This window comes from Canis lupus, chromosome 32 (assembly GCF_003254725.2).
Source record: "Canis lupus dingo isolate Sandy chromosome 32, ASM325472v2, whole genome shotgun sequence".
Classification (NCBI taxonomy): domain Eukaryota; kingdom Metazoa; phylum Chordata; class Mammalia; order Carnivora; family Canidae; genus Canis; species Canis lupus.
The window spans coordinates 1550263-1572001 of record NC_064274.1 but is presented as its reverse complement, the minus strand read 5'-3'; the positions used below and the strand labels follow the sequence as shown (position 1 = coordinate 1572001).

The following is a 21739-nucleotide window of genomic DNA, read 5'->3' as shown; positions in this document are numbered from 1 at the left end:
TGCATTTCCCTGCAGAGCACCCAACACAGGCTCTGCACTTGCTGGGCCTTCTCAGAGTTTATTGAAGGAGACTGGGGTAAGGTAATCACCACATACTTAAAAAGTTGGGTGATTTATGTTATTTTATAATGGCATTGACTACCTCCATGACTTTGAATGCATCTCGTACGTATTGGAGGTAATCTGTGAAAACCTTCCTTCCCAAGAAAACAGAGGTCATGGTATGGTTTGGGATTCCAGAAACTAGATATTGAAAGCCTCCTTGAAAACAAGACTCTTGGTGTTCTTTCTGGCTCTGTTACCAATGATCCTTATATACAAAATACTGAAGTTTGAGTGAGAAAATGAGCCTCAAAACCCTATTTAAAAAAAAAAAAAAAGAAAAAAAGCTTTGCACAGGATCATTGATATTTTTAAAAAGACTGGTTCATTATTCTTCTATTTGTTACATAATGATGACAGTGATTTCTTTTAATAATCAAGGGCTGAGACTCCATTTCCACATAACTACATAGGCAGAGAAATAGGACTCCCTAAATATAGTGTGTTTTTTTTTTTAATTTTTTTTTTTTTATTTATTTATGATAGTCACAGAGAGAGAGAGAGGCAGAGACACAGGCAGAGGGAGAAGCAGGCTCCATGCACCGAGAGCCTGATGTGGGATTCGATCCCGGGTCTCCAGGATCGCACCCTGGGCCAAAGGCAGGCGCTAACCTGCTGCGCCACCCAGGGATCCCCAAATATAGTGTTTTTTAAAGGAATGTTTTATGAACAATATAATGGGTAAGGTCCTTGCTGCTCTAAAATTCTAATTCTGTGAAATAAAACTAAAAATCAGCACACTGCCTTAATACCATGGTGGCAGCTGCAGGTTTGAGGTCAAAGGGGCAGAGAGCAGATGCCTAGTCTATGAATAGTTTCCTTGAAACCTGCCAACACTGAATAGGAGACTCAAGAGTAGGCACTCTTCCTTGAACAGGATGGCATGGTTGACAGCTCCACAAGCAGCTTTCATAGCAGGCCCCCTGGGCAGGAGGCCCAGTAGCTGGCCAGGCCTCCTCACACTACCACATGGACCTAATTCTACCACCTGCCCCTCCCTTCCATACCTCAAAGGTTCAGACACAGGTATTTTTAGGCTGTTTACCACATCCTTGAAGACGTGGGGGAGGAGGGTTTGAAATGAGTCTGGGTTATATTTAGAACTCTTTCCGCCACAGCTGTGCAGTGGCTATTGTGCATCAGGCTGGGAGATGCCACCACACCAGCCTTTGTTTGAGTTGTACCTCTGACCTGAACAGTCAGTGAATGGCCTGAAAGGAGGCAAGACAGGGAAAAACCATCTTCCTATGCTTCCCCTCGTTCCCACCACAACAGTTCATTTCCGGGGATGGGAGGGGAGTGGATTATTACTGTAGATTCCACATTGTTGGGTTTTTAGATTCAGATAGATATCCACCCATAAGCCAATCCTGGGAAAGAATCAGAGTTAGTAATTATAGCTCTCCTACCAGAACCCCATGCACAGCATCTCATATTCTCACCATTTCCAAAACACGAGAAACCACCCACACACCCACTGAATATTTTTATATCCACTGAAAACCACATACAAAATGAAGGGTTATAAAACAGTTTGGTCTTGAAATTTTTTTAATTTAAATTTATTTCTTCAGAGTCCGTCTTCTAACTTTGTAATACAAAATATGTAAATTTTATATGGCCATTTTAAAATTCCATAGTTGGAGCTTAATTCTCTGCCCAATATTAAAGTAACTTGGGGGGTTACTGGCCATCAGTATGTGACTGGAAAAAGGGAAGTAGGAAGTTCCTCCTGTGGTTCATGAGCAGGCTTAAAACCTAGGAAATGCTGTAGGAAAAGCAAAGGAGAGGCTCTAAGTCACACACAACAGTAGCTGAATTCCTATGCTCCAGAATTTTGTCACCATGTTTACTGCTTCTTGCCTTAGCTGTCTCTCCCCAAGAAGTATAGGATCCCTTTGAAGTCTATGGGTATGGTCTTTAGGAATTTCATATATTTTCATGTCCTTAACCACTACTACACACCTGGAAATGACTCTCAGCTTTTTATCTCTAATACTGAACTTTTTGCCTGAGTTCCAGTTCTGAATTTCTATCAAAGGGATGGTTCTCTTGGGTTGTCCCATCTGTACCTCAAACTGATGTTCATGAAACCAAAATCTCTATATTTCTCTATCCCAAACCTTATTTTCTGTTAATGGCACTTAATTATGCTTGAGAGCCTCCTACCCCTTTCATAAATTCCAAAGTGTTATCAAGACCACATCCTCTTCCTCTTTATTCCTACTAACTCAACCACCTTCCAGCTGGTCCCCTTACCTCCACCCCATTCCCTCTTATCTTTCCTCTCTCTACTTTGCTGCAAAAGGGACCTCTGAACTCAAAGGCCCCCAATCCAAACTCCTTGGCCTGCCATCTCAGGGCCTCCATGAGCTAATCCCAAATCTCCGACCTAACCTCTCACTTCTCCCCATAGGACACCTTACACTGCAGCTAACGTGAATTACTATTCCTGAGACAACCACACATTTCTCCCCATCAGAACTCTTTCTGCCATCAGAGTTTATTCACATCATTTCCTCCATCTGGGAAGACCTTATAGCCAATGTTTTCATATCCAAATCTTTCAGATACCACTGAAATTTGATCTCTAACATTATCTTTACTATTAAATCTCAGAGGGAATTTCAATAAACATTCCCCTTAACAATGAAAGAAAAATAATGACTGGATAAAGATGGGTCACGTCATTTGGTGTTCCATGACCATCATAATGTTTATTGACCATTTCCAGTGTCCCAGAAAAGCCTTACTAATGAACTAATTTATCTTAACAATTCTGTTAGATGGTTACTATTATTACCCAACCTCAACTTTAGATGAGAAAACAGACACACAGAAGTTTAGTTACTTGTCAAAAGTCACACAGCTAGTAAGCTGAGGGGCTGAAATCTGAGCCCACAAGTCAGGTTCTAGAATCCGGAGGCCTTGCATTTAGTCACTGGTATGGCAGGATGACCTACTAAATTCTCAGATAGTCCCAGACAATATAAATGGTTTTAGCTGCTATTAAAATCCAATATGTTAAAAAAAATACAATATGTTAAAGTAGGAAAAAAATTCTTGGAAGTTATAATTCTTTGGCAGCCATGAGAGATAGAAGTCGAGAATTAGAATTGGCAAAGTAGCTCTAAATATATTTTCACTGGTCCTGGCAATGCCAAGGCCAGCCTTTGATTTTTGCAGCCATAGCACATGAAACCAGTACTATAGGGCTTAGTTTTGACCATTCTTTAAATGAAAGTACCAACAAGAGCCACCAAGTAAGTAACTCAAGACCTTAATTGATTTAGTCCTCCATTTGCTATCTACGGAGGGATTTGTACTTACATTTCTATGCCCACTCCATCTTGAAATGGGTTGTGATTAATTCTATGGTATAGAATAATTTAACGATTTCATTTTTCTCTTTTCAGGTCACCTCCACATGGACACAATTATTTATTTGCTCATTCAAAAACACTCACTGCTCAAAGCACTAAGGGAACAGATATTCTTTGTTATTCGTTGATAAACACTCTTCCTTTTTTTTTTCTCTAAAGATTTTTAAAATTTATTTATTCATGACAGACACACAGAGAGAGCAGAGAGAGGCAGAGACACAAGCAGGCTTCATGCAGGGAGCCCGACGTGGGACCTGATCCCGGGTCTCCAGAATCACACCCTGGGCTGAAGGCGGCACTAAACCACTGAGCCCCCGGGGCTGCCCTCTTCCTGCTCTTAAAAGGTTTTGCAAAAAAAAAAAAAAAAAAAAAGGTTTTCCATTTAGGGGTACTTGGGTGGTTCAGTTGGTTAAGCTGCTGACTCTTGATTTCAGCTCAGGTCCTAGGATCAAACTCCCACATTAGGCTCTGCGCTCAGCAGGGAGCCTGCTTGAGGATTCTCTCTCTCTCTCTCTCTCCCCCCCCCCACCCTCCCTCCACTTTTGCACTCACATGCTCTCTCTCTAATAGATAAATATATCTTATGGGACAGGGGGAGCAGAGGGAGGAGAGAAGCAGACCCCATGCTCTGCACAGATCCCAATTTGGAGCTTGATCTCAGGACTGAGAACCCCAGCCAGAGCCAAGAGTCAGACCCTTAACCAACTGTGCCACCCAGGTGCCTCTAAAATAAATCTTAAAAATTTTTTTTAAAAAAAGAGGTTTCCCATGTAGCAGTAGAGACAGGACATCAATTAATAATACCACTAAGGATGAAAGTGATAAACACCATAACTTTACAGTTAGTATGAGGAGAGAAGTAGCTTTTGGCTAGGGAAATTCAAGGAACACCTTTTGGAGGCCAGAGCTCCCCAACTCTACCAGGGGAACAAAAGTCCAGCTTGCAGAAGCCTCCTAGATAAATGCTGTCTATGTACAACAGGTCACTTTACTAGGAATTGACAAGTTTTTTCAGAATATGCCCTGGCTAAATTCATCATTAAAATAATTATAAAGTAAATTATTTAAGAATGTGTGCCAACACCTACATTCTGAGTGCTGCTTTAAAATAAGTTCCACAGGGTCACCAGGGAGGCTCAGTGAGCTGGGCATCTGACTCTGGATTTCAGCTCAGGTCGTGATCTCGGGGTCATGAGATTAAGCCCTGCATTGGGCTCAACACTGGGCATGGAGTCTGCTTGGGATTCTCTCTCTTTCTCAGCCCTTACCCGCCCCCCACCACCTATGTATACTCTCTATCTCAAAATAAATAAAATAATAAAGTAAAATAAAATAATAAATTCCACAATTCCAACTCTTGCTTAACCAGGAACAGTATGGCACAGGGTTTGGAGTAAGACAGCCATGGATTTGAATCCCAGCTTTGCTTCCTACTTTTCTTAGTCTCTGATGGAGCACTTGGCAGGGTGGTTGGGAGGAGTTAAGGAATAAGTATGATAGTGCCTGGCACTTAACAGGTCCTCAGGAAACCTGAGTTTCCTTCCCTAATTAGGTGGGAGGAAGAGATAACTGATTTTCAAATCTGAAATGAGACAGCTCTGCACTACTGCTGGGCGAGCCAGGAGAAGCTGCTGATTAGCAAAACCCTCAGAACTAATCAAGAAAGAAAAATCACAAAGGGAAGAACAGAAAGAACAAAAAGGAAGCAGAGGAGAGAGACAGGATCTAGGCAGGAAGAAAACTCACCTCAACCCGGAGAACCATTTAGAGAGCTGAGGGAAAAGCCATAGAATCACATTCCTATTTGCTGGCATCAACATCCTCCACTGCTGGAAACCATTCTGGAGTCCCCTCTTCACTTTTCCCTTTATTTTAATCCAGCCCAGAGCCTCCTGAAATTAACTGGATGTGCCCAGATGGGTTCTATTCACTGCATTCAAAGTGAAATGATATCCCCTTTCCTTGCTTTTAAAACTGAAGACTTGGGATCGCTGTGTGGCTCAGGCGTTTAGCACCTCCTTTCAGCCCAGGACATGACCCCGGACTCCCGGGATCGAGTCTCACATCGGGCTCCCTGCATGGAGCCTGCTTCTCCCTCTGCCTGTGTCTCTGCCTCTCCATCTGTGTCTCTCATGAATAAATAAATAAAATCTTTAAAAACAAAACAAAACTGAAGACTTCAGGAGGTGTAGGTAGGTCATCTATGGCTGCTGATCCTTATCAGCCAGCGGAAGCAGGGGCGCATGTTACCAAGGTGATAGATGTTTTAATGTATGTTGCAAACAATTAGACTTGATTTTTACCTTTACAAGTAGATATTACCGTTTCAATTTAGAAAGATCTCACCCATTTAAAATGATATATTTTTTAAATTTAAGCAATAATGTTATACATTCACTTAGAGAGCTGGAGATTTTGTTGACAAGAAGTGGCAATTACATTCTTCTCAAAGCCTCATTTTATAGATAGTAAGTTATATTGACCCAAGTCAAACCCTGGGCTTCTATTTTCTCATTGGTAAATGAGATTTAATCAAATGGCCTCTAGGCAAAGTCTTTGGTTATAATGCTAATTCCAAGGTTTCTTGAAACTGGAAGTCACAGATACATAAATCCAATTCTTAAAAGACAGCCAACAGGAGGTGAAAAATTCCTGGTAGTATATTTTCTTTTGCCAGATCAAGACAGCTCAATTTTTAAATGACCTTTGAAAGTGAGTTTTTATGGGTTATCCTAGGAAACTCCAAACGTAATAGAAATCTGTGTGTATGCCTCTGTTTTCCAGCTTAACTTTTCATTTTTGCTTAACTCTAATGACTTAAAAAAGTCCACCCCTTACAACTGCCTTGCTTTAAAACATTTTTTCCTTCAGCTGTATCTGCAGTCTTCCACAGGATTTTTGAAAAGTGGATTTATAGCCTTGAAACAAACAGGAAATAACACTTCTATGTAAGTGTTAATCATCCATGTTCAAGAAAAAAAGTAAATTTTCATGCTTTCATTCACTCAACAAATATTTATTGAGTACCAATGTGTGCTAGATACTGTGCTAAATGGTAAGGAAGTGATGGTGAGAAAATAAAGCATCCCTAACTCATGGACCACTCACAGACCATATAGTCTAATGGGGCACATCGATGTTAATCAAATAGTCACAATATACAATCATAAGCTATCCAAAAGTACAGGATGCAATGCATCCTTACAACTCATGTGACTGGCTGTGTCATTTTTCCAGTGAATCCACCAGCCTGCAGTAGTAAAAACAGTGTTAGTCTGTAGCATTGTTGGATATTAATTCAGTAGACAGTCCCTAGATGGTTGATGTGCAAGTTTCATGCATTCAAATGAAAACAAAGAGTCTTTCTGACCACCACTGCCTGATGGGAAGAGGTAGAAAAGATTGAGACTCAAGTCTTAAGAAAATGAATGTCCAATTTTGAATGACATGCTCCCTTTGCTCTCTTTCTTCCCCTACCTCCATAAAGATGCCCACTTGGAGAAAAGAGGAGGTACATGTCCCTTTTTCATCTTAGGTAGATGTTTTGAGGTCCTGTTTCAGTGTACAGATAGATGCCACCTACCTGAAGATAAGCAGAGAAGAATATGCTATTCCTTACATGAAATCCTTGACTGAACACCAGCCAATATTAGAGAAATCCTGGCCTCACAAGAAGTTTTACCCAAGTGCCTGATTGGTCATTTTCATAAATACACACTCTTATCTAACTACATTTTAGAGATTTAGAAATGGTTTCATATTCTCTTTTAAAGAAAGAAAAGTTGGTGGGAAGATGGGAAACGCCCTTAGTTCCCATGCAAAAGGGAAAACATTGGAATGCTAAATATCCCAAACCACAACTATGAAGTCCACATGGGGATGTTTTCAAAGCTAGGCATTGCGGGGGTAATTTCCATAATATAAAATGTCTGAAGCATCTCATTACCAGTGAGGATCGCGTTCTTTAAGGATGACCTGGAAAACATTTATGATTCTGCTTGTCATCTATACCATGAAATCTCAAGGTCAGAGCCAAGAAAACCACCAAGGAAATTGTCTCACACAAGCAAGCAGCAGAACAGAGAAAGCCAGGAAGAAGAGGGAACAGGAGGAAAACCATAAGAGGAAAGAACTTGAATGCAACCCAGCTGGGAACGGTGACTAAGGAGTATCCAAGGGCCAGGCCCCAACTCAGCCAGCCAGGTAGATAGATCAGCTCTGACCAACAAACCCAGGGAGCCACCCTTGAAAACACCACCAAATAACCAGAAAAGATCTGGATTAAAATTGAATAATTGCCTTAATTTCAAGTGTGATTTCAAAGTGAAGTCTCTTTCAAAGAGAAGGAACGCATTTTGTTTCTCCAGATTCTTGCAAAATTAATGTGTAGGGGGGTTTTCTTTGGGAAATGTGTATGACTATAGGGCAATTTTACTTTCTGAGTCTTATAGTTATAGTTCTATATTTGAATTATTGCAAAACACCTTTTAAACAAAATAAAAGATTTTAAACATCAGGGAATGCTAAAAATAGGAACAAATAATAAAAATCTTTTTAAAGGAAGTAATGCTGTAATTTTTATTGCAGCTAATAGATGGATGATAGGATAAAATATACAAGTATCTATTTTTTTCTCAGAACTAAACCACACTGAAAGTGATAAAAGTGAGCAGAAAGGTAGAACAATGCAGTGGGAAACTGCTTGATGGGTGAAGTCAGAGGACTCAGGGCAACTCTGCCATTGTTTCGCTGTGTGACCAGGGTAAGTCATTTAACATTTCAGCCTCAGTCCTGTCAACTTTAAGATAAAGTACTTTAGAGGGGTATTGCAAGAATTAACATAATTCGCTATCCTCAGCTCAGTTTACACACTTTTCTCAGATGACTTCTTCCTTGCCCACTTTAGTGACCTTCCATAGGCTAATTACTGCCTAGTCATAACTTGCAGCTCCTCTTCCCTCCTGCGCATCCATGGTCTTCACTATGCCAACATCTCCTAAGTGGAACTCCTCCTATTCCCCATTCTCAAATTTAATCTGTCCTCCCTCACTTTTTCTTTTATCAAATGGCAACATCTACTTCAAGGTATCAGAGAGTCCCCTAGAATAACATCAATTAGCATACATATTGCTAACCTTGATTTTAAAAATGTGCATAAATTTATAGGCTTCCACCCTCTTGCAGGAAAAAAAAAAAAAAAAAGTCCCACTGTATAAATCATTCAATGCCTGCTGGCCTCTGAATTCTAGTCAAGGCTTCTCGAGGACATCTGTACCAAGCTGGCTTTTCTCCTCTGTGCCCAGATGTAACAAACACCTACCGTGCCTTTTTTAGCCAAATCTTTCCCACCCAACCCTTTAACAGACTGAATCCAGTCTATCAGTTGATTCATTACTTGGATAGTCCCCTTCTCCTAAAACTACCCCCATTAGACTTCACCAAAATTTATATCTGTGTGACATTTTACAGGATCATATTCCCCAATGGCCTCATTTTCAGATAAGGAGGCAGGTGCAGTGGCTGACTGGTTTTCCCTATAAACTGGAACAGGTGGAGGAGAGACAGGGCCACAGTGAATACCTAGTGCCCTGGCGCGCCTGATCCACCCTTCTCTCCATTACACTCGGGCTCACTTTGAAGGTAAGAATTCATACTGGTTGCTATCAGAAGCCTGATACCCAAGAGCTGGAAACAGCACTGCCTGGGTTCCTGTTCTCCTCCATCAGTGCCCCTAGCTCCTATCTTCTCTACATCCTCCCTCCCATCAAACAGTAATAGCCCACACTTCCTCCAAGATCTGCCTGGCTTGTCTGTGATTAGATTCCCACCTTGGACCCAACAGAAATTAGATTTCTCACATAATTAGGAAAAATTCTGATTAAAAGCAGTCCCCAGAAATGGGTACCTGAACTGAAGAGGGCCCCAGCAGCTGCTTACCACCCCGGATCCTGAGGGGACAGGTGGGGGGATGGGAGAGGTAGAGCTGAATTATTAATAAATCAGACATTTGGCAATCCAAAAATTGTAAAAAGTGGAAGGATGCACTTTTTTTCTTACAGACAGAATGTTTTTCTAAAAGTCAACGTAAACTCTGAGAGGCAAATTTAACTGCATGCCAAGAATTAACAACAAAGGCATTTTCTTAAGTTTCCAAAGACTACCCTTTCTTTTTGAGTCAAAGTGACTAATGCCTGCAACAGCCTAATGTTACAAAGTGTAGATCAGCAGAAAGTCTCCCTGTTTGAGAATGACAAGGCCCACCTGTGCATTCCAGACACAAATGTTGCAGTGCTCAGAGGAAGAGGAGGTGGGAGGGAAGCAATGTGACAGTCATGAAGTATTTATAAAGGCACGATCCAATTAGAAACAGATGCTACAGCTGTTCTCATGCACTGCTCGACATCCTAGAGATGATGAGAGGCTCTTCCCATGGCTAGCCACCCAGGAAAGTTAATGAGAAAACCATGGAAGAGGTTCATAATCATCTTAAAACCCTCTGGCTCTGCGGTGGGGTCCCAAATAACTGGATTCCACTTCAAACATATCACCTATCTTGCAGAGGAGAAGACCACCCAAATGTCTCACAGTTGCTCATTTGCCCTGTCTCTACAGTGTGGTATAGGTTCCACATAAACTTTTTCAGAACAGTGATGAATAGGAGGTCAAAGATTATTAAGAGCCCTTATCAGTTGGAAGTTTTTCCTTCAACTTCTTACGTACAGTTGTACTCCTCATATTCACACATCAACTCCTTAGTGCTTCCTATCTGAGAAATCTCATGGCTCAATTCACGTACTTCTATTTGCTGAATGCATTAATCTGCAAATAATGAACTATGGATGGGACACTTCCTTCCCTATGCCACCATTTCTATCACCGGATATAAATTAGCCACTTCCTTTTTGAAAGATCTAATTTATTTCTGTCCCTTTCTGATAATAGAAGAGGATTTCAGTTACGGTAATGACCATGTAATAGTAGTCCCTGAAAAAGAAGAAAAATCCAAACCAGCTCTAAGGCAGTCCATAAACAAAAGCACCACGGATATTTCAGTCCCAACCACTCAAAATAGTCATATTCAGGCCATATACAGTTCCTAAACCAGGCTGGCCTAGAACATTTCTGAGTGCAGTGATAGATTTCCAGCCCCTGAAAATTGAGGGGTTTTACCACAAATGACCAAAGCCATGGTAAATACATTCTTAGGAAATAAACATACAAATTAACATTTTATATCACTCTGCAAGTATTATTAATCCTGGCCAAAATTCTCAAGCCTTCCTAAGAGCTCTACTTCATCTTAATCTTAGCCCTGGATGAAACACTATCAGTGTGAAATAGAAGTTGTTACATACATTTGGCAGCATTTATTAGTTTCCTGTTGCCACGTAACAAATTATCACAGATTTAGGGCTTGAGACAACACCTATTTATTAGCTCTTGGTTGTGAAGGTCAGAAGTCTGGGTGTGGCGTGGCTGGGTTCTCTGCTCAGGATATCAAAAGGCTGAAATCAAGGTGGCAGACAAACTAAGTTCTTTTTGTTTATTTATGATAGTCCCACAGAGAGAGAGAGAGAGGCAGAGACATAGGCAGAGGAGAGAAGCAGGCTCCATGCATCGGGAGCCCGACGTGGGATTTGATCCCGGGTCTCCAGGATCGCGCCCTGGGCCAAAGGCAGGTGCTAAACCGCTGCGCCACCCAGGGATCCCACAAACTAAGTTCTGATCTGGAAGCTCTGTAGGTGAATTCCACAACCAAGCTCATCTGGGTTGTCAGAATTCAATTCTTTGCAGCTGTAGGACTGAAGTCCTTTTCTCCATGTCTGCTATCCACCAGGGAATGACACAAAAGATCACCCAGTTACTAGCCATGTGACCACCTCCTCTTCACAGCCAACACAGAATCCCTCATGTGCCTCTTCACATTTCAAATCTTCAAAAAGAGTCTAGTTCCTTTTAAGGGACTGACTAGGTCAGGTCCACCCAGGATAATCTTCATATCTTAAAGTCAGCTGTGCCATAACAACTTAATCATGAGTGACTATCCCATCATATTCCCAAGTTCTGGATGTTATACGGGATGTGTTCACCAGGGAGCTGGGATTTGGGGGCCATTTTAGGGTTCTGGGTTATAATATTCCTATATTTTTCTGTGTAAATTTAGGATAGGCTTGATAATACCCTATGATATGATAATAGCAAAAAGACAAATTAGTAAAAGGATAGAAAACTAGATCTCCCTCAAGTTACCAAGGCAAGTTACCACTAGCTAGCTAGAGAGTCATTTTGCTTTTGGAGGAAGCCTTCCAATAATGGAAGTAAACTTTCCAAATATTTAAGTGACTCTACATAGTAAGAATTCTAGGAAATGCAAAAGCTTTTAAGGAACTTAAGCCTTATTAGGAGGAAAAAGCATTGAGATAAAACAGAAGTGCCAAATGTTTGGTGATGAAATATGGCACAAAGGTTATCAAGGTTAGACAATGGAGATTGACATGGGCCATAGCAAAAAAGTAAGGCTTTCTTAGAGGAGGACAGATCTGGCCAAGGTCATGATAAGATAAAAATAAGATTCAGACTATTGTGGGGAAGGAATGGAGACAGGAGGAGAGAAAGGAGTAGTATGTCAAGGGAAGCAGCAGGAAAACAAAGAGATCCAAAGGGCATAGAAATCAATGAAATGGAAAAACTGAAGAGTAATTAGAAATAGAGGATATAAGACTAAAACTGGTTTGCATTTCAGCTTACTAGAAATACTCCTTAAAGTATTATGAAGATACATATAAGCAATACATAAGTAAGTACATGCCCAGGCTCTGTCACTGGGGGCTCAAGTGTTGAATGAGGGATGGGAGTTAGGAACAGTCACTGAGCAGTCACATCATATTTCGTTTCCTACCAACCAATGCACTTATGAACATATCTTCTCACCAGAGCAGCAGACCAAAGAATCTGAAGTTTAAAGAATGAAGAAATGAAGAATTAAAATCTGAAAGAAGTGAAGAATCTGAAATCTAGCCAAAGTTTTAACCCAGATTATAAGGCTGGGTAACCATTCAAATGGTAAGCTATTTCATGCAAGCTTTCTTTAAAGCATTAAAAAAATAAAATAAAATAAAATAAAATAAAATAAAATAAAATAAAATAAAATAAAATAAAATAAAATAAAGCATATCTTGCAGAGACAAAAACAGATTGACTCCATTAGTTAGGACTATAATTTCGGCTATTCTTTTTTTTTTTTTTTTTAAGATTTTATTTATCTATTAGAGAGACAGAGAGTGAGAGATTGAGGGGGCGGGCAGAGGGAGAAGCAGGCTCCATGCAGGGAGCCCAATGTGGGACTCGATCCTGGGTCCCCGGATCACACCCTGGGCTGAAGGCGGCGCTAAACTGCTAGGCCACCAGGGCTGCCCAATTTCTGCTATTCTAATCAAGCTAAAGCTTTCTTCTTTCTTACTCTGTTCTTCTGCTCAAAAATAGAACCAAGTGACCTCTAAAAAAAATAAATACATACTCCCATCAGGAGACTAGACAACTCTGTGCCTTAAAGATGTTAACTGCATATTACAGAAGCATACATCCAGCTGTACAAGAAAGTTGGTTTAAGGGTTTTCCCATACATATTGGTGTGCTTAGGAAAGTAGACCCAAGGGATTATAACTTTCCTCTACTCTCAAAGGTTTGCTATTGATGGATGGTTCTGGATGCTGGCTCTCTTGTCTTGATCAACTAATGCAAAACAAACCTTCTTTTCACATGCTGCCACAGAAGAATGTTCCCACAGTCCCCTCTACCCCCTCCACTGTCTCTTAAAGAGGCATTTTCATTATCATTATTATCACGGTATTTCTGAATAATCAAGTAAAACCCAAGGAGGATACTACATACAAAATCTGTTATAAAATCCCATTAGCTCTTAAAAATAATATGTGCAGCAAAAAGCAGAGGCTACATATTCTTGCATGTTGTTCCCACAAAGCACAAAGGGTTTGGGTCTACAGCCCAGATTTCTCACTGAGATGGTGTCAGGTTCCATCTCAATGCTCCTAGATTAACAGATTAAAAATTAGGGGATATGTGAATGGGAATATGTTTCTGACATAGCATGATTACAGGGAGGCATTAAGCTGAAATCCAAACTTGAAAAATTACAGCTTGGCTGTAATTCATATATTCCGTATGAAGAAGAAACTGAGAAAGTTAAATGGGATCCAGGGTAAAAGAAAGTCTTAGGCATCGATCCAAGTAGTTGCCTTTAAACTCTTCCAAAGCCTAATGGTTCATTAGAATAATTATTATTCACATAGTGAAATGAAAGGCAAGGGGGAGGGGTGGAAAGTGATCTTTATACGGGCAAAAGCAAGAAAAGCAACTTTGGCCATTTGGATTTGAGAAAAACCCAAGGCTCAAATCCCTCCCACATAAAGAGGGTCAGACCATATATCTTACTATAATCATGGCTACACAGAGTTAAACCCCTTTTGCCACAATTGCACCAACTGTACATAGTGAGGTTGGTTATTACCAAGAGTGGGTTTTGTGCATTGTGGTAGCTGCAACCACCAATGTAGGGAAACCAGGCTTTGGCATCTTTCCCCAAAATGCCTGCTCAAGCCAACTACCTACACACTCTTTAGCCCAGGTATTAATAATTTGGAAGCTAATGTGACAGCCACAAGTCATCTGGCTACTCACATGCACAAAAACATCAAAGAATAATCACTAATTATTAGTGAGGCTTCACTCCTTATGGAGAGTAAAGCATTAATAAATGTACTTCATATTCTGGGCTCAAGGTAGAAAAGTAGATTGATATCTTTTATTTTTTTATTTTTTTAAAAGATTTTATTTATTTTTTCATGAGAGACACACAGAGAGAGAGAGAGAGAGAGAGAGAGAGAGAGGCAGAGACACAGGCAGACAGAGATGATATCTTTTAAAGGTATCAAATCAAAGTTGCCTGAAGTACCTGAATAATGGAGGTTAAAATACTCAGAGTAGCAAAAAGAGGCAACAGGCTCTAACACTTTCTTAGCCAGGAAACTAAGAAAGGGGGGGAGGGGGTAATATTTCCCTTGATTGATCAACCAAGAAGCAACAGCTGAAGATTTATGTGAAGACTGCAATGTTAAGTGTGGTTTAGCAAAAACAAGATACTCTGAGACTACCATGTGTGGTCTCTTCTTTGAGCATTTCAGTATTTTCCTCCTTCTACAACCCTCTACATAAATAATGGTTCACTGGATGCTTTTGTGCCACATACAATACCTGGACCTTTATATAAAATCTTCCCATTGAGGTACCTGGAGGCTCAGTCAGTTAAGTGGACAACTCTTGATTTTGGCTCAGGTCATGATCTCAAGGTCCTGGGATCTAGCCCTGGTCAGGCTTTGCACTCAGTAGGGAATCTTTAAAGGACTCTCTCTCTCTCCCTCCCTCCCTCCCTCATCTTCGCATGCACACGCACTCTTTCAAATAATAAATGAATCTTAAAAAAAAATCTCCACTTAATCCTAATAACCCTGTGAAATAGATATTATTGGCTCCATTTTATAGATGAGGAAATAAATCAAAACTCTATTAAATGACAGAACCAGTATTCAAAACCAGTTCTGCCAGATGGTAAGTCCATTACCACCAACACCTAAAGCTGGACCACTTCTTTTCGAAGCACACCCACCTCTGCACAGAGAATTTTTCCCTCCTCAACTCTACCCGTCAAATCCTTCTCATCCTTAAAATTCCAGGCAAAAATTCCTCTTCTGCATTAAGCTTTACCTGGATCTTGAATTACACACCATTGTTCTCTATGTTGTAAGTGTTTAATTCACTCTGTTTGGGCCACTCAGCACATCCAGCATTTGGCACTACACTTCTACACTTAGCTTTCCACTGGTCCAGCCCCCAGAAGAATGTGGATTTCTTTAAGGACAGGAAACCTGTCTGGCCCATCTTACATTGAACCCTACCGCAAGGTCACGTGTGCCAGTGCTGTATATTTAGGGTGAATGAATACAGAGACTCAGTTCTCACACAGTTAACAGTCTTCCTCTGCCTACTTTAACAAAAAATAACTGCCATAGAAGAGTGGCATTATTATGAGCTAAAAGCCTCAAGATACGTTTGATGGAAGAGATGAGGTTTCAGAGGTCATTGGAAAATGGAGAATTAATGCTTCAGCTGCATGCCTCAGTATGGTCACTTCCCAATACCAGAGGCAAGCAATTGTGCCTAGTTTGAGGTCAAAAATCACAGAGGCTCTTGCTCTCAGGACGTAATTATTCTGCTAAAGTTAAAGTTAACACTTATAAAGCACTTGTGTATGCTTACACACTCTCTCTATATATATTTATATGCATATGTCAGGCATCAACCTGGATACTTTACATTGATCTGACTTTTTTTTTTTTAATTTTTATTTATTTATGATAGTCACACAGAGAGAGAGGGAGAGGCAGAGACACAGGCAGAGGGAGAAGCAGGCTCCATGCACCGGGAGCCCGACGTGGGATTCGATCCCGGGTCTCCAGGATCGTGCCCTGGGTCAAAGGCAGGCGCTAAACCGCTGCACCACCCAGGGATCCCTACATTGATCTGACTTATCATCACTTCTGAGGTATGTACTATTACTATTCCCATTTTAGAGTTGAAACTCAGAGACTGAGCTGCTCAGGGTCATGCAGCACACATCAGTGGTTCATGGGTAAAGTGGCTGCCTCCAAAGCGTATGCTACAACATTAACAAGGCCTGGTCAATCTGGTATACACCAGAGTGATAGGTGTGTCTTGGCCATCGGGGTACATCCACAGCTTCCACAAGTGCATTGCACGACCGAAGTCACCATCTCGCAAGGCCAGAAATACTAGAAGCTCTGCCACACACACCAACCCTAGGCTGCCATGTGGGAGGATGCAAGGAAAGTAGAGGCTAAGGGGAGTGTGGAAACAAGCAAGAGAAAGGAGAGTCTAAGAGGTGCACTTCTACCACCAACTGCCCAAATTGACTTCTTTACTTCTCACACAGAAGGAACATGTCTAACCTAAAGATTATAGACTAAAGCTGAGCAGCCGACAATACTCACTGGCTCATCTAAAAAGCAAACATATCAAGCCTCTTTTCTTATTTCTCTCTGGCAGGGCTAGGAAAACTAGTCACAAAGAAAACTCAACCAAAGCTCTTACAGAAGATACAAAGAACATGCATGCATCAGACAGAAGGGTAAGAAAGGCAGTGGCTGCCCTAATTAAAACCACATGACTAAAGCATCAAGTATCCTCCCTTCTGCCTTAGTGATTCACATACCACTGAGGAGCAAAGACAAATACAGTTGTGTTTCCCCTAAAATTTCCAGTAGTAAGGACTAGAGAAGAAGAAATATTTTCTGTACCCCTGCCTACTGTGTGCAAGGAACTGGCAAGCCATTTTAGCAACTTAATTCTGCTAAACAAATTAACAAATGCACCTTGAGATGAGAAGACATCTCCAGATTCATGACCTCATCCTGTCTAGAGGAGAAGGTTTAAAGAGATTTATCACCGGGATCCCTGGGTGGTGCAGCGGTTTGGCGCCTGCCTTTGGCCCAGGGCGTGATCCTGGAGACCCGGGATCGAATCCCACATGGGGCTCCCAGTGCATGGAGCCTGCTTCTCCCTCTGCCTGTGTCTCTGCCTCTCTCTCTCAATCTGTGACTATAATAAAAAAAAAAAAAAAAAAAAGAGGTTTATCACCCACAACTCTAAGACTAAAGAGAAAATAAGTATCTGTTGATATACAGATGGAGCACCATTATCCACTTCTTCTGAGTTTATATTACAAACTAGACCTTTTCAAACTAGTAATATTGTCACCCTCAGGGTGACTAACATTCCTAATCCTAAAGCTCACCCTGAGCAAGGCATTACTTGGCAATTTCACTTAAGTTGTTTCATTTATTGTAATATGTATTCAGACTCCCATCTAGAGTGCAAGGCATTTTACTTGCAATCACTTCTGCAGCTTACAATTTGTGCAAATGTTCAAATTACTAGCCACTGTGGCACTGACACAAATACGCATTTTGTTTCCTTAACAATCTATGAGGCAATTACAAACAGTTTACTCAGGCCCATGGAAACCATATTCAGATTTCACCTATTTAGGCAATAATATTTTTTGCGTGGGCAAAAAAGGCAAAGCCATCTAAAAATCAAACTTCTATAAATCTGAAGTTACATATTATTGAATACCATTTTCTTCTCCTCCAATAAAAACTAGTAGTTGGCTTTCTCCTGAATTTTTCCTATGGCCTAAATTTCTCTCTCATCCAATATGCTGCCTTCAGAATACTCTCCTCTCCACCTAATTCCATATTATACTGTGCAGCTCCACTAATCCATCTTAAAGCAAATAAGCACACACACATATAAAACTCCTTTAGCCATTACATTCCAAAGCTAAAAATCCTCGAAGGCTTCCAGCTCTATTCCAGGTAGGATCTACTTTAAATGACATATACTACCATTCCCCTGGTCTTCAGTTTCATCATCTATAACACAGATAGATAAGAGGAGAGGAGTGGTTGAGGAAGAGTATATGAATAATGTCTACTTCTTAAATTATGGGACTCTGTAACTCACAATGTGGTAAGAGAAGAAAAGTTGCCAGAGCCTACATTAGAGTAACTATCAGGCTTCAAATAAAACCTTACTACAAGTATTCAATCACCAAAACAAGTATAAAATATTGAAGCCAAATGTGAAGATACAACAGAGGGATGGATCCTAATGCAAGTCAAATAGTGGGTTGCCCTCTCCAAGAAGTACAACCTTAGTATAGTTTTGAAACCACAAAACCAGCCTATTTTCTAGCAGAAAGCAAAACAACTAACCAGCCTTTGTGGACCTGTATTAATGAGACACCAAAGGCTCAAAGCAGTGGGAGGCTTTTGTCATACCATTCCCACATCAAGAGAGCTCAGGATTCTAGCCCCCTATTTCAGTTTGAGAATGTCTAATTTTGTTTATTCACACAATGAGAGAATGATAAGCCTTAGGCCTTGTGTTAATACCTTGTACAGGAAGTGAAAAAAGACTGATGGATATAGTTATAATTCATGTATCCAAACAGGTATTTTTTAGACCTAGAAAGATTCAGAAGATCCATGCAAAAAGAAAAGAAAAAAAAAAAAAAAAAAAAAAAGAAAGAAAGAAAGAAAAAAAAAGAAAAAGAAAAAGAAGAAAGAAAAGATTAAATGAGAAAAAGAACAGATTCATTGGCTTCCTCAGTACTAGAAACCAGAGCTTTCTTTAAATAGGTCTGTAACATACCCTTACCATGTAAAGAAAATATAACAAACACTGGTACACCCAGTACCTAGCCCAAGTAACTGAAGATTATTGAAAGTTTTGATGCTCTATGGTACTTTACATGATGGCATCCCTGTCTCTCATGTCCACCACCAGACGAAAACACTATCCTTATTTGCATTAAGTCATTTTCTTGTTTTTCTTTACAGTATTAACTTATACACCCCCTCAGCACAGTCACTAAGAGTCCTAACTTCAAAATAATAGAAGTGCCCACTTCCTCCTACATGCCACCCAATGCTCTTCACTACAGGGGAATGAATGGGGAGACAGAGATAGGAGAGTTACCTTATTCTTTTTTTTAAGATTATTTATTTATTTATTCATGAGAGACAGAGAGAAAGGCAGAGGGAAAAGCAGGCTCCCTGTACTCCCTGTAGGGAGCCTGATGCAGGACTAGATCCCAGGACCCCGGGATCATAAGCTGAGCCAAAGGCAGACTGTTAACCACTGAGCCACACAGGTGCCCTAGGAGAGTTCCTTTAAAGGAGTAGTTATCAAAGTATGGTCAGAGGTTTGCTGAGGCCTCTCCAGGAACCTATTAGGTGTATGTAAGTTCTTCCTTTTCTAACTATCTATGTGTGAGGCTAGATCTTTGTGTACTTCAACCAAAACAATATAGACCATTAGATTTTTTTTTAAAATTTTTTTATTTATTTATGATAGTCACGAGAGAGAGAGAGAGGCAGAGACACAGGCAGAGGGAGAAGCAGGCTCCATGCACCGGGAGCCTGATGTGGGATTCGATCCCGGGTCTCCAGGATCGCGCCCTGGGCCAAAGGCAGGCGCCAAACCGCTGTGCCACCGAGGGATCCCCTAGACCATTAGATTAAATGAAAAGCAGATCTGAAGACCCAGCTGTTTTTTATTAAGTCAGACATTATTTTTTTATTTTTTTAACTTTTTATTATTATTTTTTATTTTTTTAATTAAGTCAGACATTAAAAAGAGCTGCAAAAATGTAAAACAATGCATCTCATTAATTTTTTTCTTTGAAAAATGTGATTACATTTCATAAAACCATAGAATGTGATTATTGTTATTTTTAAGAAGTAAACATTGTTAAAACTAAAAAAAAAAAAAAAAGATTGATGTAACAAAAACCCCTTGGGAATGGCTATGGGACATACTTTCTTTTGTAAAGTATACCAACTACCCAAAATGTCCCAAACTGACATTGTCCCAGTAAGTACTTTGGTATGGCAGAGAGAGCTTCCAAATGGTGTTCTGTGCTGTCTCTAAGTCACCGGTTACTCTTAATTCTGCAGGCTAGAGAGAGGGGCATACACAGGCAGAGCCAATGGTAACCCAACCTATGTTACATAAGACTTTTACAAGGGCTCACATTTTTTACAAATGGTGGCTGACTATAAATGTCTAAGTGCACTAAGGACCTAAGTTAAACTCAATTCATAGCATCTGCAACCCAGCTCTGAAACTGTTGAGATATTTTGCATCATAAATCAGTGGGTGACCAGCATCCTAAACATGACATAAGAGACTGGAAGGGGATTTAGGTTTTCTCCACTGGGGAACTAGAAACCACCAAAGAATCTGCTGACAAACTACCTATCTAGAATGCCTCAGTTCTACTGTCCTTGGATTTGTAGTATAAGCAAAAGTCAGGGAATTTGGCTCCAGTTCTGAGTCTATGGGCTAAAGCAGGTCACTTACTCTCCCGGGTCTTGGCTTCCTTCTCTGTAAAATGAAAGAGCTGGATGAGATTATTTTCTTTTAAAATCCTTCCTGCTCAAACACTCTGTGAAAGCCCGAGCAACAAAAACCTGAAGCGGTGCTCATTTTGTCTCCACAGCATCTAGGACAGTGTGTGGCAGAATGTCAGTGATCAACATGGGTTACTGAGCTGTAAACAGTTGACAAGCACCACAGCTAAGGGCTAATTTTAAAAAGGAAGAGGAAGTAGGGAGCGTCAACATGTGACATCCAGGATGTTTTAATACAGACTTTACCTACTGGGTAGAAGGTGTAACCACCACCAATATTAAAGGAGAGAGAACCCAATTCTTAAGGCTTAAATGGGCAGACTACATCTGAGTGATCAAAAGAACATGGCCATGGTGAAAACAGAGACCCAAAGCCAGAAGTAGTATTCCTGGGGCTCAAATAAACCCTACTTCTCTAGAAACCTCAAGAAATGCCTTTATCTACAAGAGGAGGTAAAAGTGCTTTCAATTCACCCAAACTAGCAGAGATAAGAATGCAAAGATGGGGATCCCTGGGTGGCGCAGCGGTTTGGCGCCTGCCTTTGGCCCAGGGCGCGATCCTGGAGACCCGGGATCGAATCCCACGTCGGGCTCCCGGTGCATGGAGCCTGCTTCTCCCTCTGTCTGTGTCTCTGCCTCTCTCTATCTGTAACTATCATAAATAAATAAAAAAAAAAATTAAAAAAAAAAAAAAAAAAAAAAAGAATGCAAAGATGTCCATGAAGTGTACTGGAACAGTGCAAGGACCCCACTCCAGAAGTAGCGGCTTATTGCTTTAAACCGATAAAACTTGCTAACATTCATACAGTTGTTTATATCTTGGACACTACTTTACTTGCATTAAAGTATTATGCATCCTCAAAGCCTGTAAGAAAGATCCTATTATCTGCATTTCACAGATGTGGAAATTAAGTCACAGAGATATAAAGAAACTTGCCCAAAGTCTCAGAGCCAAAGTAAGTAATGAAGCCAGAGTTTTTAAACATGCTTTATCACTATTTAATTATTTCAGTGATTTACCTCAGCATTTCTTCCATATAAACAAATTTTGGTTTCTGCCCTGTTTGCTTGATACATGTCATATTTCCACTGAAGTGGGAAGGTCAGGTTTAGGATAGTCTGACAAAATACATGCCAAGTTGGGGAGTTAACTGTTGACAGAGAAGTCCTGGGAAGATAGTC

At 40.5% G+C, this 21739-nt stretch overlaps 1 protein-coding gene and 1 long non-coding RNA gene across 14 annotated transcripts in view; one reads left to right on the top strand and one right to left on the bottom strand.

Moving 5' to 3' along the window:
- The window catches only part of SEPTIN11 (septin 11), a 94040-nt gene that overhangs the window by 47265 nt on the left and 25036 nt on the right, over nt 1–21739 (bottom strand). The window lies entirely within an intron of this gene.
- Nucleotides 1–21739, top strand: part of LOC112646896 (uncharacterized) — a 53309-nt gene that overhangs the window by 13848 nt on the left and 17722 nt on the right. For 3 of the 4 annotated variants that reach the window (XR_003127972.3, XR_007407815.1, XR_007407816.1), the window contains exons 3-8: nt 7511–7688; nt 8124–8247; nt 8955–9125; nt 12420–12548; nt 15921–16104; nt 16626–16707. This is a non-coding gene — a long non-coding RNA (uncharacterized LOC112646896). Of the gene's footprint in view, nt 1–7510; nt 7689–8123; nt 8248–8954; nt 9126–12419; nt 12549–15920; nt 16105–16625; nt 16708–20646; nt 21041–21739 lie in introns of those variants that run through there. The other variant, XR_007407814.1, reaches the window with a different exon arrangement.